The sequence below is a fragment of the Tyto alba genome, unplaced genomic scaffold (assembly GCF_018691265.1).
Source record: "Tyto alba isolate M040663 unplaced genomic scaffold, T.alba_DEE_v4.0 Super-Scaffold_14, whole genome shotgun sequence".
In the NCBI taxonomy this organism is placed as follows: Eukaryota; Metazoa; Chordata; class Aves; order Strigiformes; family Tytonidae; genus Tyto; species Tyto alba.
This window is the reverse complement of record NW_024881276.1, coordinates 4298528-4312971: the sequence shown is the minus strand read 5'-3', so window position 1 is coordinate 4312971 and position 14444 is coordinate 4298528. Positions and strand designations below refer to the sequence as shown.

At 44.2% G+C, this 14444-nt stretch overlaps 1 long non-coding RNA gene across 1 annotated transcript; it reads left to right on the top strand.

The window, feature by feature from the left end:
- The first annotated feature begins 2770 nt into the window (after nt 1-2770).
- On the top strand, nt 2771-14225 carry LOC116963444. Its single transcript, XR_004408171.2, has 2 exons — nt 2771-3516; nt 13612-14225. It is a non-coding gene; the product is annotated as an uncharacterized LOC116963444 (long non-coding RNA).
- Nucleotides 14226-14444: the final 219 nt, after the last annotated feature.

Sequence of the window (14444 nt, the reverse complement as noted above, 5' to 3'; positions counted from 1 at the left end):
CCTTTTCCATAAATAAATGGCAGAACAATCTACCAGTTGTTCATAGTTTGTTGCAGACATTCCCAAATGCTTATAAATTTTATTATAAGATGGGTGATTTTATAAAATTTATCATTACAAAAGAGACGTTCAGAATTTATGCCTCAGTTTAAAGTGTCGCTTGTTTATAAAGGTTCAACCTTCATAAATGTTGAATTCATGATGATTCACGAGCTGAATACCCAGATTAAGAACATGACTATAACAACTACTTTCAGGATTCAGCATAGTTTCTACGCAGTTTTCTTCTCCCCGTGATTTCTTACTGCCACAGACCCCTTTACTGCCCGACCCTGCAGCCGGGCACTCTGGTGACAGTCACACTGGGCTGGACATCGAGGCCACATCTGGGCTGTTCACACTAAACACGCCTCGGGAACGTTTCAAGGCATCGCTTAGGTCGTTAAATATTTAAAATGTTCCAGGGCCCAGTTTTAGCCTGACCAGGTGTCCAAAGAATTTGCAGGTGTGGTTCAGGGGTCAGCACTGGCCACGGTGTGGTCCAAATACGCCGGGTGCATGTCAGTGTCTGCCAGCTCCGTGGGCACAGCATTCAGTGCCAGGTGGCCCCTGCCACGGAATAATCCTCTGCATATTTAATTTACTAGCACAGACAAAGCTTGAGGAGCAGCAGCACAGATAAACTAACTTTCGTGTCAGCCAACAGTGGATGAACAATTTATGCGAACGTGAAAGAACACGTCGAATCTTTATAACTCAGTTGACTTCACACTTCTATTAATTTCTTCTTTCCTAAGTAAAAATTACAGTATTTACTGATTTTAGATCCTTGGTAGACCAAAAGCAGGTAAAAGGATCAGTGCACCTTAAACCATCTTTTCCCGGAGGTCCATGAAAAACCGTACCTTTGAATTACGGCTGGTTCCCATTTTTCAGTTGCTGGTTCCGTCTTGCAGCACAACCCCAAAGGACTCTGCTACCATGTAAATGATGCACAGACAAGGCAGCAATGCAGTACAGTGGAGAAAAACAAACACGGAGCGAAGAAGGAGTTGGGGCAGGGCAGAGGAGGGAATGCATAAAAAGCAAGGTGTGCAACACAGCACAAATCAGCCACGTGGAAGTATGAGGAATCACATGAAACGAGTTCTGCATCATCTGTCACTTGGAACGTGTGCCCAACGGGACTCCAGCTGGAGCACTGAATCCGGACCTTTCCGCAGCCAACCGCGCCATCTCACCCACAAAAACTCCTCTCTACCTTCCAAGGCAAAGGGATCAGCCCAACCATGGTCCCTCCTGGTCTGGGTGCTACTGACAGTAGGATTCACCAGGTCGGGAGGTGGAACAACTGAGAAGTGAATCTCAGCAAATTATACTCACCATCCCTTCTCTCCAGACTTCTCGTGGATTTTTCCCTCCCAAGCAGAGACTGCTTTATCCCTTGGCTTCTCGGTTATACCCAACTGGAAGTCAGCCACCTGACATGGTTGTGCTGTTCTTCCAAGTGTACACGACAGTCTAGTGTAGGCATCAGGAATGTGATTCATCAGACCAAGAGTGGACATACACATCTGAACTAGCTGTCTGAAACAGATACTTCTACCAAGTGACTCGATCTCATGCTAAAGCTGCCCTCTGAAATGAATGGTAGACCAGAAAATGCCTATTTACCTCCATTAATTGCAAAGGGGGTTCAGATGTGCTTCAGACATGGTCACAATTACTGCAGACACCTGAAGTTAATGAGGTGAAGCCCAGTCATCATTGCTCTACGTAAGGAATGAAGTAATCCAGAAATGAGACTACCACAGCCCAAGATGCGTTGTTGCTGAATTAATACAGTCAAAGTTTTATTTAAAAAATAATTGTGTTTCCTATAGCATATTTCAGTTTTAGTTTAAATCTAGTAAATACTGTTGAATTAAATACTAACATTTGTAGTATCTTGAGTGTTCACTTGATAAATCAGGATGTACCATGAGATGTTACATAGACCCTATGTAATTACTTCACTATTTAACCACCGATTTCCTCAGGTGATTATCAATCTGTTTAGGCCGATGACCATCCCCTTCAGATGCAGTGTGCTATATTTAAGTTACAAGACTGAAGATTTATCTTTATTCAAAAGTGCTAACTTGTTTAAACTTTTTAAATACAGATCTCATTTAAGTGCTAACATCTATAATCAGCTTTATATTTATATTTGTGATATGTATCATGCAGGGCACTTAGTACTCAGTAACGCTTATTGACTGAATACTAAGATACCTGGGTGACGGGGGTTACAAACCTGAAACAAGAGCAGTATTTGTGGGATGAGAGTTACCAGGACTCCTACCAGATAAACCGAAGGCAAATCCCCATCTAGCTTCTTTGGTTCTGCTGCACAGGAGGTGCAAGATTGTTCAAAATTTGCGTATTGCTAGAAGTAGGTGCCAGCTTACTCATTTGTAGGGATCAGCTACGCCTCCCTGCCAAGCAGAAAGCTCCTAGTCCTTGCAGCCTTTTGCTTCCTCACCACTTTTCAGTCCGGGAAGGCTGAGCCAGGCAGCCACTCCCAGCCCCAGGGGAGAAGCAGTCAGTGAGCAGCGGTGTGCTGGGAGACTCCCACCCTTGGGTTTTTTCTTCATCACATTCACAGTGCAAGCATGGCCCTATGTGTCATTTCTCAGTTTCCCGGAACAGCACAAATTTACAGAGACGCATCAGGAACACCTTCAGATCAAGGTCTTCTTTCTCCATTTATCCGTGGTACGAACCACAAGATTTAACAGGGATGTAAGAAACACCTTACTGGATCACCCAGATGGTCCCTCCAATCAGTATTCTGACTCCAGCAGTGGCAGCAGGATTCCGGGCAAATATGTGAGCCTACCATTTTCCACAGCCCATTCCCACTCATACATCCCCAGAATCGAGTCACCTCATTCGGAAGTTGGAATTTTCCCCATTGTGGTCTCCTTAACTTTTCTACTGAGCCATGCAGAGATTTTATTGAAGTGCTTGTTTTCTTGTTGAAACAAGGCAGTTTACCAGGGCTTCTAATACAATATTTGTAACAATATCAATACAATAATACTACTGCTGCATGAGTCCTGAAATACCTATATGGTATTTAAAACAAAAGAAGTGTCTAGATATATTTCCCTTTACCTGACCTCCAGCCATTCATTATAACCTTGAATGCAGAGCATCTGACTCAGCTGCTCTCTTTCTACACTGGGAGAAACTGCCTGCCTGCTGATAGCATTTTTTCTCTATGTCCTCAGATACCTGCCAGCGCCCACAGCCCTCTTTCTAGCCTAGCATCTTCCTTTAGCTTATATTTAGACTTTGAGGAGTAAATTGTTTTTAGCCTGCCAGGTATCAGAAAGGGTAAATTCCCCAACAAACAGCACCCTCACTGCGTTTTCAAGGATTAATGCTGCTTTGCTTTTCTTGCTGGCCCTGTTACATCTTCTATTTGATTTAACTCTCTGCGCTGAGGCAAAATAAGACCTCATCAGTAATGTGAGTATGGTATTAAAAATATTACACATAATTGCCTTGTTTGTTATAGGTCGCAAGTCCAATGGTGTTCTACATCACATTCCTCAGGACGCTAAAGGATCTTGGTTACTGTGAGGATCTCAGCTTTCACTGCAAAAAGGGGGGTAATTTCTACCCCTCCTTGTTGCAAAGAAAAGGTTGAAAACATTATTTTGGCAAAAATAAAAAACTGAAAAATTGAAAATTGAATATAAAAGGCAAGCTCATGACTTTTATGATTATACATTACTTTGGCGGGGGTGGGGGGAGAAGTGACTCTAATCATTATTTCTGAATGTTTGCAGGTGGCAACGCTGACTGTGGAAATTTCATCCTTGGGAATGCTTTGTCACTGATGTCCTCAGAGCAGTAATAATACCATTCGCCCAGTAGTTTGTGTGAATAAGAGTAGTCCTATGGTCTAATTTATTCTCTCTGCAGATTTGGACCCTGATCTTGCAAGCTGTATTTTGTACCCATGAAAAGTGCTGCAGTGATATGCAGTAGTGGTATGCACAAGTAAGAAGCTCTGTCTGTGCAAGATCATAGATCTTGCAGCTAAGCAAACTGAGTGCAAAAATTGGGAGACAGTTTATCTCTGTTAAATTTGCCTTTATAGAAATTGCAGTGTGTAGAAACTCTGCATTATTAGAACAGAAGACAACATAATACAGAATTCCTGTTCAGTAATTATCCTTTACTCCAAAAAGCAAACGATGCACCTCTTCCCTCACCCTTCTTCCTGAAGGCACACAAACACCAGCACAGAAATAAAAAGAGGGATTTTGATGGAAAATCTGAAACCTTCCTTTTGGTTCCATTAGGTGGAGCTCTCAGACAAGAAGAAATTAATAAAAAACAACCCAGCAGGCACCCTTAGGGATATTAGTACTGTGCTGTGCAGGTATCTTTCCCTGCCGAGAGCTCTCTCCTCTTGTTAGAATTCACTTGTACCCAACTAGGAAGCTCATTACATGATTTCAGAACTACTATTACTCAGAAACCTGCCTGTACAACTAGGTTTTCATTAGCCTGACGCACTACCAAGGTCAAGCTGCAAACTTTGGAGGCAGCTGAATGCTGTATCACTGGGGTCATCATAAATAACCAGACCAACGGAGAAAAAGTTATGGAAATAGAGAAGCAGAGCGGATAAAGAATTTAGAAGTTATACATAAAAAACGGAAAATTCCAGCAAGCGCTTGACCTTGCTTCCATTAACGATAAAAGTCCACTGGCGTTAATGGCGCGGGATTCAGCTGAAAAATTGGCCATGCAGACACAAAGGCGTAACACAAACGGAAATGGCAAAATGTGTGTAACCCGATTTTCTGCCGCTTTCTGGTTCTAGTTTCTACTCTTGGTTTGATGTCATACTTCACGTCCACATTCTTACAAAGTTTTGGGGTAGCTCTCCGAGTTCGTACACAGGGGCTGGGATGAAGACAGCCCTGTGTAAGGTACGGTGCAAGCAAAGGACAGAATGATGGGTACATATTTTCAAGGCTATTGGCTCTTACACCGATTGTTCATTATGTACAGTAACTCAGCAGCGTCAATATTTTTGCCAAATAAATGGATGTGGTTGGCAAAATGGGAAAGAGGGAAGCAATGTTATATAGACAATTATCAGAATTAACAGAAATTAGCAGAGATTGTCCAGTATATATGGAAGGAAAGAGTCTGAATTGGTTCCTGCTAGACTCTACACCTTATTTAAGAGAAATGATTGACTTAATTTAATTAATTCAACTGTGATTAAATCCTGCTAGTTTTATCTTTTATGAAGGCAAACCTGACACTCCTGTAATTGACCATTTCAGTAAAGCTTAGCCTATCTCCTAGATTTACCCTTGATACAAAAATACGATAATTTCAAGACTACTGAGGTACGATTCTGGAAGGTGGTTTTTATTTTGTGTTTGAATATCATCTGTCTAGTTCCACGTTTTGCAACAAAACCTTCCGCAGACACTTGAACAGTCTGGAAGTCTGTCCCATTTTCAGATGTTCAGACTGTTTAAAACCTGTACTCTTTTGCGCCCAAAGTAAAGACCATTAGCACCTTGTGCTAAAAGAAATAACATGCAGTGGCTGTGAGGCATGAGAACTAGCAACTTTGTTTCTGTGTTGAAATGTTGGCCTCATTATTTGATGGGTTTTAATTTTATACATTACTCTAGATTTGCTTCACCGACACAAAAAGAAAACTTCTACTAGTACAGACTGCTGCAGTGTAAGAAGAGCGTCTCTCCCCAACACTGAAGCTCTCCCTCTCACTTCCATATTCTTCTGCTCTGCACATTTTTCCAGGGAAATGTACTGTGATCAGGATGAGCTTGTATTTTTTTTTTTTTTTTCCCCAGGGGAACTGTCCCAAACCTGCAGCTGACATAAGAAAGGAGTCGCAGGTCAGAAGCTGACCTTTCCTTCTTGACACTGACACCATGGACCAGGATTGTTCTGGCCATACTGGGCCATATGCACTGGTTCCAGTGACTGCAAGCTGCAGCTTCCACCGCCTGTTTCAGATGCAGAGGGCATAAAAAGCCAGAGCTTCAGGAGCACATCTGTTTTTTAACTTGCTCTCACCTGCCTTCAGGGTGGCCTTAATGACTGCAGCATGCACGTGCAGTTTTCAAGTTATGCTCTGTGAGTCTCTTCCTCTTTCAGAGGGTTCTATGGATCTATGGGATGGATACGCTTCACTCTGACATATATGGCTACTCACAGCCTCTACTGTACTCATCCTGAGACCCCTAACTCTAATGGAGGGAGTTATTATTATCCCTATTTTATGCCTTCAGGCCAAGTGACTTCTTCAGCGCCATCCAGGGACCCTGTGACAGAGGAGGAAACTGAACCTGATTCTAGTGCATCCTAGCTCTGCCCAGTGAACCATACTTCAGGGTGACTTTACACCAACAGATGAGCGTAGGTCTGATTTAAGCTTCAAGAGAGGGAGAATAAATGTTACGGCCCGTTTGTCTAGATACCTGAGAGAGAAGGAAGCAGGAGAAGGATCAAGATGGTGGAGAGCGGCAGCACTTGGTGCCACACGGTGAGAAAGTCCTGTAGGCAGAGAACATAGATGGTAAGCTTCATCTAGCTAGGCGTCCCTGAAGCATCCTGCCAATTTTCCCAGTATAAGACAAAAATCTCTCTCCAAATCTGGAACTTCTCCATCAAGAACCTGCTTTCAGGAGATGAGTGGTTTTCATTGGAAATCTGTCCAGCAGAAAATTCTCTACTGTCCACTACGTGCCCCTCTAGATCCCCTCCAGCTTCACAGTTCCCACGACCCTGAATGAGCGAGAATGTTCTCCCGTGGAATAATCACGGAAGTATCCATGGTTCAGTATTTCGCTGAAGCACAGCGTGGTTAAAAGCCTGAAAATCAATCTTAACTACTGAGATTTCCGTAAAGTTCAATTAAAAGTGTCAAGCTATTGTGACTAGCTTTGTCGAAATGTGGGTGACAAGCTCTGCTGTGCAGCAAAACGTGCTCGTTTCACAACGCGCTGGTGGGGAGCGGCTGGATGCTGCTTCTCAGGAGGCTGTAGGCACACAAACCTTCTGGCTGTGCCGCCTCAGCTTGCATCTGACCCACGCACCCTCTTTTCCAAGCTGCCTCGTGGAAAGGGAGAGCCCGAGAAGACAGGCAGTGCAGGAGCTCAGGGCTCAGAAGGAAGACAGTGTGGTCTTGATAAGAAAAACACCAGCATTCACACAGCCCAAATCCCGATCTGTTACTGATCCTGCTGCACCACTCGCTTTCTTTCATTCACCTGATTTGGACATGGTGCTTTGAAGAGAACATAAATACACTTCTCTCGACTTCTTTGTCTACCCTTTTGGGAAAGTGCTCAGTGCTTGTACCGTGTATCCCAATATGGTTTCTTTTTGAATATCTATTTCAGAAAACACACCCCTACTGCAGCACAGTGCAGCCTATAGCAATGAAGAGGAATAATAACAAAATCCTTAAAGACAGATCAGGCATTCTAAGTGCTATACTTGGGTCAAACTTGAATCTGAAGGGCTTCTATATATGATCAAAAAAATATTTTCTCCCAGTTTCACAATAGGTTATAGGATACTAGAAATTTCTGCTAGTAATTATGTGGGAATAAATTCAATTAGCTGAATTCATTATACTTCTTAAAACCAAACTTTTATTTCCTCTGAATAAATTCAGTCTCCTGTTTAGTAACAGTCTCCTACTATTAAGTTTCATTAAGACCTCATCCTGACAAGGGCTGCGCATCCACTATTAAACCTAGGTGCTTTGCGAGGACCCTAGGATGTCGTGCTACACAAAGCTTCCCAGCTGAGTTACATGTTTCACTCAGGACTGATCTGTTCAAAACCTGGTAATCCTGCACATTTGTTTAAACAAGTGGTTCTGTTGTGGCCAGCCCTGACCTACTTTCCCCAATGCCTTATTTGTTGCATACGTGTTTCAGCTTTCCTCCGACTACCCTTAGAACACAGACTGCCTTTTGCTATCTGTTAGCAAAATGCTCAGAACAATGGGGGCCCTGATAAGGGAACACCAACACCAATCTGCTGCACAGAGCAGAAATAATGAGGTACCGCCGGCACCCAGCAAAACCAGAGGTACTTATCTGCTCCTTGAGCGAGCTTGGGATTCATTTCCCTTAGCTGGCCAGTTTGACTTTTTATTGCACAGAAACAGAGGAGCAAGTCAAACATAAACACGCCACTCTTGCAAAATGAAGAATTCCGCAGCAGAAACTATGAGTGCAATTAAAGGGTAACAGCATTTAACAGTCTAACATTTAACGTCTCACCTCTCTTCACCATCAGCAGGAGATAGATGAAAGACAAAACTAGTTCACTCCCCGCAGAATACCTCTCTCTTCATCTTTTAAATAGACCCACAATGGAGCCTTCTGTTGGTCATATCGATCTCTTTCGCACTGCACATGAGCTATCATTTTTTTTCAGGATATCTTTCTGCTCTCTAAATGACAGCTTGATTGTTGGAGCCAATCTCCATCACAGCAAAACTGTTTATCTAGTGGTATGGGTGAGTGGAGCTATTAGTCCTCAAGTCCTGTTGTGTGGCCACTGGCTAAAGAAAATGATTTTAAATTGAACGGATTCTATTTTGATGTCCAATATCCAAATCTTTACCTCAGAAGTGGTTCTCTAAAGGTGCACACAAGAACAGAAAGCTTCCACCCCAGCTCTGCCACTGAACTCCTCGTTATGATGTTGGGCAATTCCTAGATCTTTTGCAAATAGCCTGCCTCTGGTTTTGGTTCCTAGTAGAGATTTTTCATTCCAAAAGTGTGGTATAAAAGGACAGTTTATACTTCAGTGCAGTTAAAAAATCCATAACACAAGGTATCGGTAGAATGCTCATGTAGGACCGTGTAGGATGAGTTAAATTGGGAAGGGTGATATCTATTTAATTGGCTTAGTTCTCTCCTCCAGCACTAACGGGTAAGACTGGTTTAGCACATCTGAAAAGAGTCAAACAAAAATATTTATTTATAGACTTCTTCACCTTTGTACGAGGTAGGAAGGAGAAGGCATGAAAATAATTCTCCTCTGAAATCTGATGGAAACATAGATGAGGCATACTAACTACCTCTTTGGATGGACATGTGCCTAACACAAGCTCTCCTCTGTCCTCTGATCTAAAAGACAAATATCAAAAGTGTTGATGGACAGTTAGGCCAGAGATACCTTCTTTGCCTCTCCTTTTCCTTAACTCACTGAGTTTATTCCGTGTTTTGAAATTCCTGTAGATAAAACTGAAGAACAAAAGTGCAGCTAGGGTTTGCCCAAGCGGCGATTTGAAGAGCACCTTCATTCTCTAAACAGCTTGACTTTTCTCATCGGGGAAGTGTATCTGTCAAACTCCATGTTCCTCCCCCCTGAGCTCCAGTAACCGGTGGCTGAGAGCTAAAAAGGGCCGATATTCAAGAACACGCAGTATTTAGCAGAATTACCTTCGCAACAATACAGCAATGCAATCATATCCACTTTCTACTCCTCCTGGACAGAATAATTAACTAAATCACCCAAACTGGGATAGTGAATCAGTGCTACAGGCAGGGGTGGGACTGAGATTTCCCAAATCAGGCACCACCACGTGAACCACCTTCCCTCTTTTTCTGGGACGGGGTGTTGGGCCTGGACCAGGAGCAGCACAGGGCAGCCCCAGCAGTAAGCGTGTGAGGGGAGAGCACAAACACCACCCCAAATGTAACTGCCCGTGCCATAGCAAACCAGATACCCTACGTGATGCCTGGGAGGCCTCTGAGTAAACCCAAAGGCAAACAGAACTGTCCATCCCCTTCTGGCATCTCCCATGGAAAGGCAGGAGAGCTTGTGTCTGCAGCTCCAAGAGAGTCTGCGAAAGTAGAGCTACCTGATTTTCTGCCCTAATTTGAAGCTTCGACTTGATAAAGATCCATTCCTACAGCCTGGAGTCATTTTAGTTGCTTTTTCTTGCCTTTCTTTTCCCAAATGCTCTAACCTGGAAAGTGGAACTCCAGTACCCCAGGAGGGTATTACTGACGTGATGCAGCATGACAATATGTAACTCCTGTCTTCTTCCTGCATTTCTACTATTGAGTATTCTATAAAGAATATTTTTTTTTTTTTTCCAAAGCTGTGTTGTGTCAAGGGCTCATTTAATCTCTTCTTTACTGGGGCCAGCCAGTAAGCTTCCCCTCTCCCCATCCATAAATGACCATTGCTCAATACCTCTCCTTGTTGTGAATCTTTCCAAACTGTAAAGTTTTACACCCCTGTACATTGAGCTCCATCTTCTGAGAAAGCAGATGGATTATGAACTCTTATATTTTGAGTTTTCTCATGTCTTCGGGTCGTCCAAATAGCTGACCAGAGGGAGGTCTGTTAATTAACATCACTGATAACTCAGAGCTTGTTTTCTGGCTCCCTCTTTGAGGGTGAGATTTGTTTTGTTTGTTTGATTGCTCTTCATGCTGCGTGTCTGTGTCTGCCCAGGCTTTTATGCTGTGCCCGTCATCGTGAAACATGAGATGACTGATAACTCTCTTCTAATTCACAGAACAGATACTGTCTCGGCAGCAGCACATTTTGGCCTAAAAAGCAGTATTTGAGGCCTGACATGTAATCTATGGATTTCTCCAATTTAATTAGTGCCACTTGCATCAGTGTTTTTATGATACAGACATACATCCTCTCAGAAAATTACTAAAGCTACAGAGTCAGCTGCCAGGTAGTTGGTCCATCAACTTGAGGTCACTTCTGGTTTGGAAATGAATTGAAAGATGCTCCAGAGGTGGAAAGATCTGAAGCACATCATCAGTCCCTTAAACAACATATTTTCCTATGACTCTGCTCATGGTCGAGCACTCTTTTATTAGATTAGACTCCAGTTTTCACTAATTTCATTGTACTTTCCTGTAATCAAGTAAAATTATGGGTTGTTTGAAGTCAGTGACAAAACTTCTACAGCAAAAAAACACCGAACGTATCTATTTTTAAGACAATAGACTGAGAGTTGGGCTAAATTAATATGCACTGAGCACCATGCAGCAATGCTGGACAAATCGCCATACTAAAGCTAGCTGGTTGACAAGTGCCTTTAGTATTTTTAACCCACGTGGCCCTCTTTAGTGCAGACATATTCCAGGAACAGTTGGTCACGTGAATTCACTGGGCATCTTAGACATGCTTCTGACACTCGTTCCCCAGGGAATTGCTCTGTACATCTCCAAATCTTTCTGATAAACCAGAATATATCTCCTTACACTTTTTTTTTTGCATCTAAAATTCCCACGAAACCACTGAAAAATGGACATGCAACGAAAGATCATGTTTAGAAATGATCGGTCCGTGTTTGACTCTGGACAGGAATCACCTCCAGCTAACACCAGGGTCAATCACAAGCCTTTCACTGACACCCTCGACTTTACACGCAAAAGCAACTGCCCTCAAAAAATAAGGGCTTAGGCTGGCTGGATGTTTTCACTGGTAAAGGAATTAAAACATGTTAATTATTACAACCTGAACTCACCGGTCTTCTGCCCGATCTGCCCCTGTCTTCACTGAAAGAGGGAAATACCTTGGGTTTGCATTGCTGCTGGTCTCAGGTTTACAGTGAGAGAGGATTAATAGCTACGACTTCTCCAAGCAGCCAACTCTGTTGGCACAAGCCTTACCCACCACCACAGACCACTGGTCGTTTCCCTTCTCCAACGCTGCAGCCCACTCCTGGGGATTCGGCGGCTTCGGATCCTCTCCCAGACCAGGGGTGTGCTGTGAGTTGGCAGGATTTGTCCCCATTAGTGGAATTTGTGGTGACATAAACTGGAACATAAACCCCACCCTGTCTTTCCAAGGGGTTCTAGCCATTTCTGAATAAACACCCTAGCAGGAGAGCCGACGGGAAGCAGTGGTAGCTTCGTGTTGGCTAAGGTTGCCTGTGAACTTAAAAAGAACCAGCCCAGTCTCGCTGTGCCATCTATGTTGCATAAGCATTTGGTACATTCGCATGGGATTTAATTTGGGTGCTTAAAGCTGCCTGCATTAGCCCGTGATTGTGGGTCTTGTCACCCATCTTTTGTGCGTGTTCTTCCTTGCAAATGCGCATTTGCTGCAGCACATTTTCAAAGGGAATCGAGAAAGGGAGAACCAAAAGCTACATGTATTAGTATTCCTGTTTAATTTAATATCAGCTTACAAGGTGGAAATTAAAATGATTTTTCTGTCACTGTTATCTCTCTTCACTTGGCAAAGATCGATTTCCTTCTTCCCCACTGCTTACTAATAAGACATCTGAAAACTAAGATGGTTTTTATGTTTACTTCCTTGTTTAAATCAGCTTTCTCAACTAAGGACAGCTTTGGCAATATATTTGCTTTTTAACTTGTGATTTCTGTGTTGGCTCAGACTCTGCCAGTGACAGAACATCAAACACGGAGAGGCTATATATTTTTAATTACTCAGGGATGCCCTTGTGCATAAGTACATGCAAATCAAACAAGCAGAATTCAAAACCTGTTCAGAACAGATTGCACGCGTTACACAATCGGTCACATTTCGGGCTCAGAAATGATGGTGCACTATTTTGCTTCTCACGCTGACAAGTAGGGAGGTATCAGCCATCACTCGGTGCAGCGGCATGCCATTGCTACCGCTGTGCCTGACACTGCTAGGTTTGGTGTCACTTTTTTGAGAGCTGACAAGCCAAGGAAGGCGGATGGCAACGCACGAACGCTCGAGTGCGAGAATCAGCTAGTCACAACTAGTCTATGTGAAATTACACCTTCCTACGAAGGAAATACTAATGTCCAGCAAGAGGATTAGAAACATTATGATGTTTTTGACGTCTTAAAGAATCTGACGTAAGCACCTAACCAGCTGCCTCCAGAATCTAGCCCTCCTTTGAAATGGGGAGGATAAACTACCGAGCAAAGTTGTTGTTTGGAGTCCAAGCTGCTCTTTATGAACTTGGTACTCGGACCCCGGTAGCGTTACAGCTCTGGCCAAGATATAATTACTTCAAAAGCCAAAAAGTGCTCAGTGAAAACCTCACAGTATAAGGTGGTCACACCCAAAGGAAAAGAAAGGAAACATAGCCATCTGCATACTGCAGATGAGGAACTAAAACGCTAGAGCCAAAGGCAGCACAGTGGGTATCCCTAAAGAGCTGACCGTTCCTCCTGCACGAAAAAGCTGAGGTTTTCCAAAAAGTCAAGCAATGTGTGCTGTAACACATTCACCTGGGATATTATGTCATACCATTTAAACATTTCGCTCTGTCAGAAGTCTCCTTATTTAACAGCCTAGCATTTCTCTTTCACGTTTTCTTTCCATTGCCCTTTCTTAAATCCCCATGCTCAGCATTAATAAGAGTTTTTCCTCCAGGGTGTTTATGCCTGGAATACCTACATAATGTTATCTTACCTTCTTCCTCTCAAACTTGGTTATCCTTCGTTTTTCCAGTTTATATGTATTTAAGTTTTAACCGTTCCTTCTCATTTTTGATGAAGTTGCTCTTGTCCTTCTCGGGGGGGATGACATCGCACTTTTTTTTTTTTTTTTCAGCCTTATCTTACATGGTTCCACGACTCCCTTCAGCGTTTCTGTATTTTTTTGAGATGGCTGCACCCAGAACTGAAATCCAGCGAGCACCTTCTGTGAAGAGGCACCTGGCTGCGTCCCCACGAGGGATCCAAGGCCACAACTCCTCGCGTCGCACCAGAAGCGGCTCTGTGTCCCACCGAGCGTGCTCTTGCCCACTTGCATGGGTGACGTGTGACAAGAGTCTCGGCACCTCTGGTTTCCCCCCCAGCGCCAGGGCTGGTCTTGGGGCACCTCGTTCCTCCCCGGGGGGGGGGGGGCCTGATCCTGGCCCGCTGTGCCGGGACAAACTTCAGGTGGGCTCGGCCAAGGGCTGCCGCGTGCGTGATCCGACGCTGTACGGGCAGCTCTGGTGCTACAGAGCTCTGGGGCGAGCCGAAAGCTGCGCCGGAGCTGCTGTTAGGGGCTGAGTACGCAGGCGAGGGTCTTTCATCCGATTTCCATCTTCCCGTCCTATTTCTGCACTAGCTGGCCCGTGGTGCGCGCACCAAAGGCCACAAGGGGATTCTTGGCAGGCCGTGACCTATCCCGACCTGCCAGAATAATAATAATAAAAAAAATAATAATTTTTAATTTTATCGTGGGTGCGGAGGGGGGAACTTTCTGCTTAGGGAACAGGGGACCAGCCTGTGCCCCCATCCCCAGCACCCGGTCTCCGGCGGGCAGCGAGGACGGCGGAGATGCCAAGAGCGGTGGGAGAGGGCGGACGGGGAAAGGGAACCCCGGCCCTCGGCACCACCGCGCACCCGCAGCCCCCGCACGCAGCCGGGCGGCGGGGGGCTCCCCGCGGCGTGGCG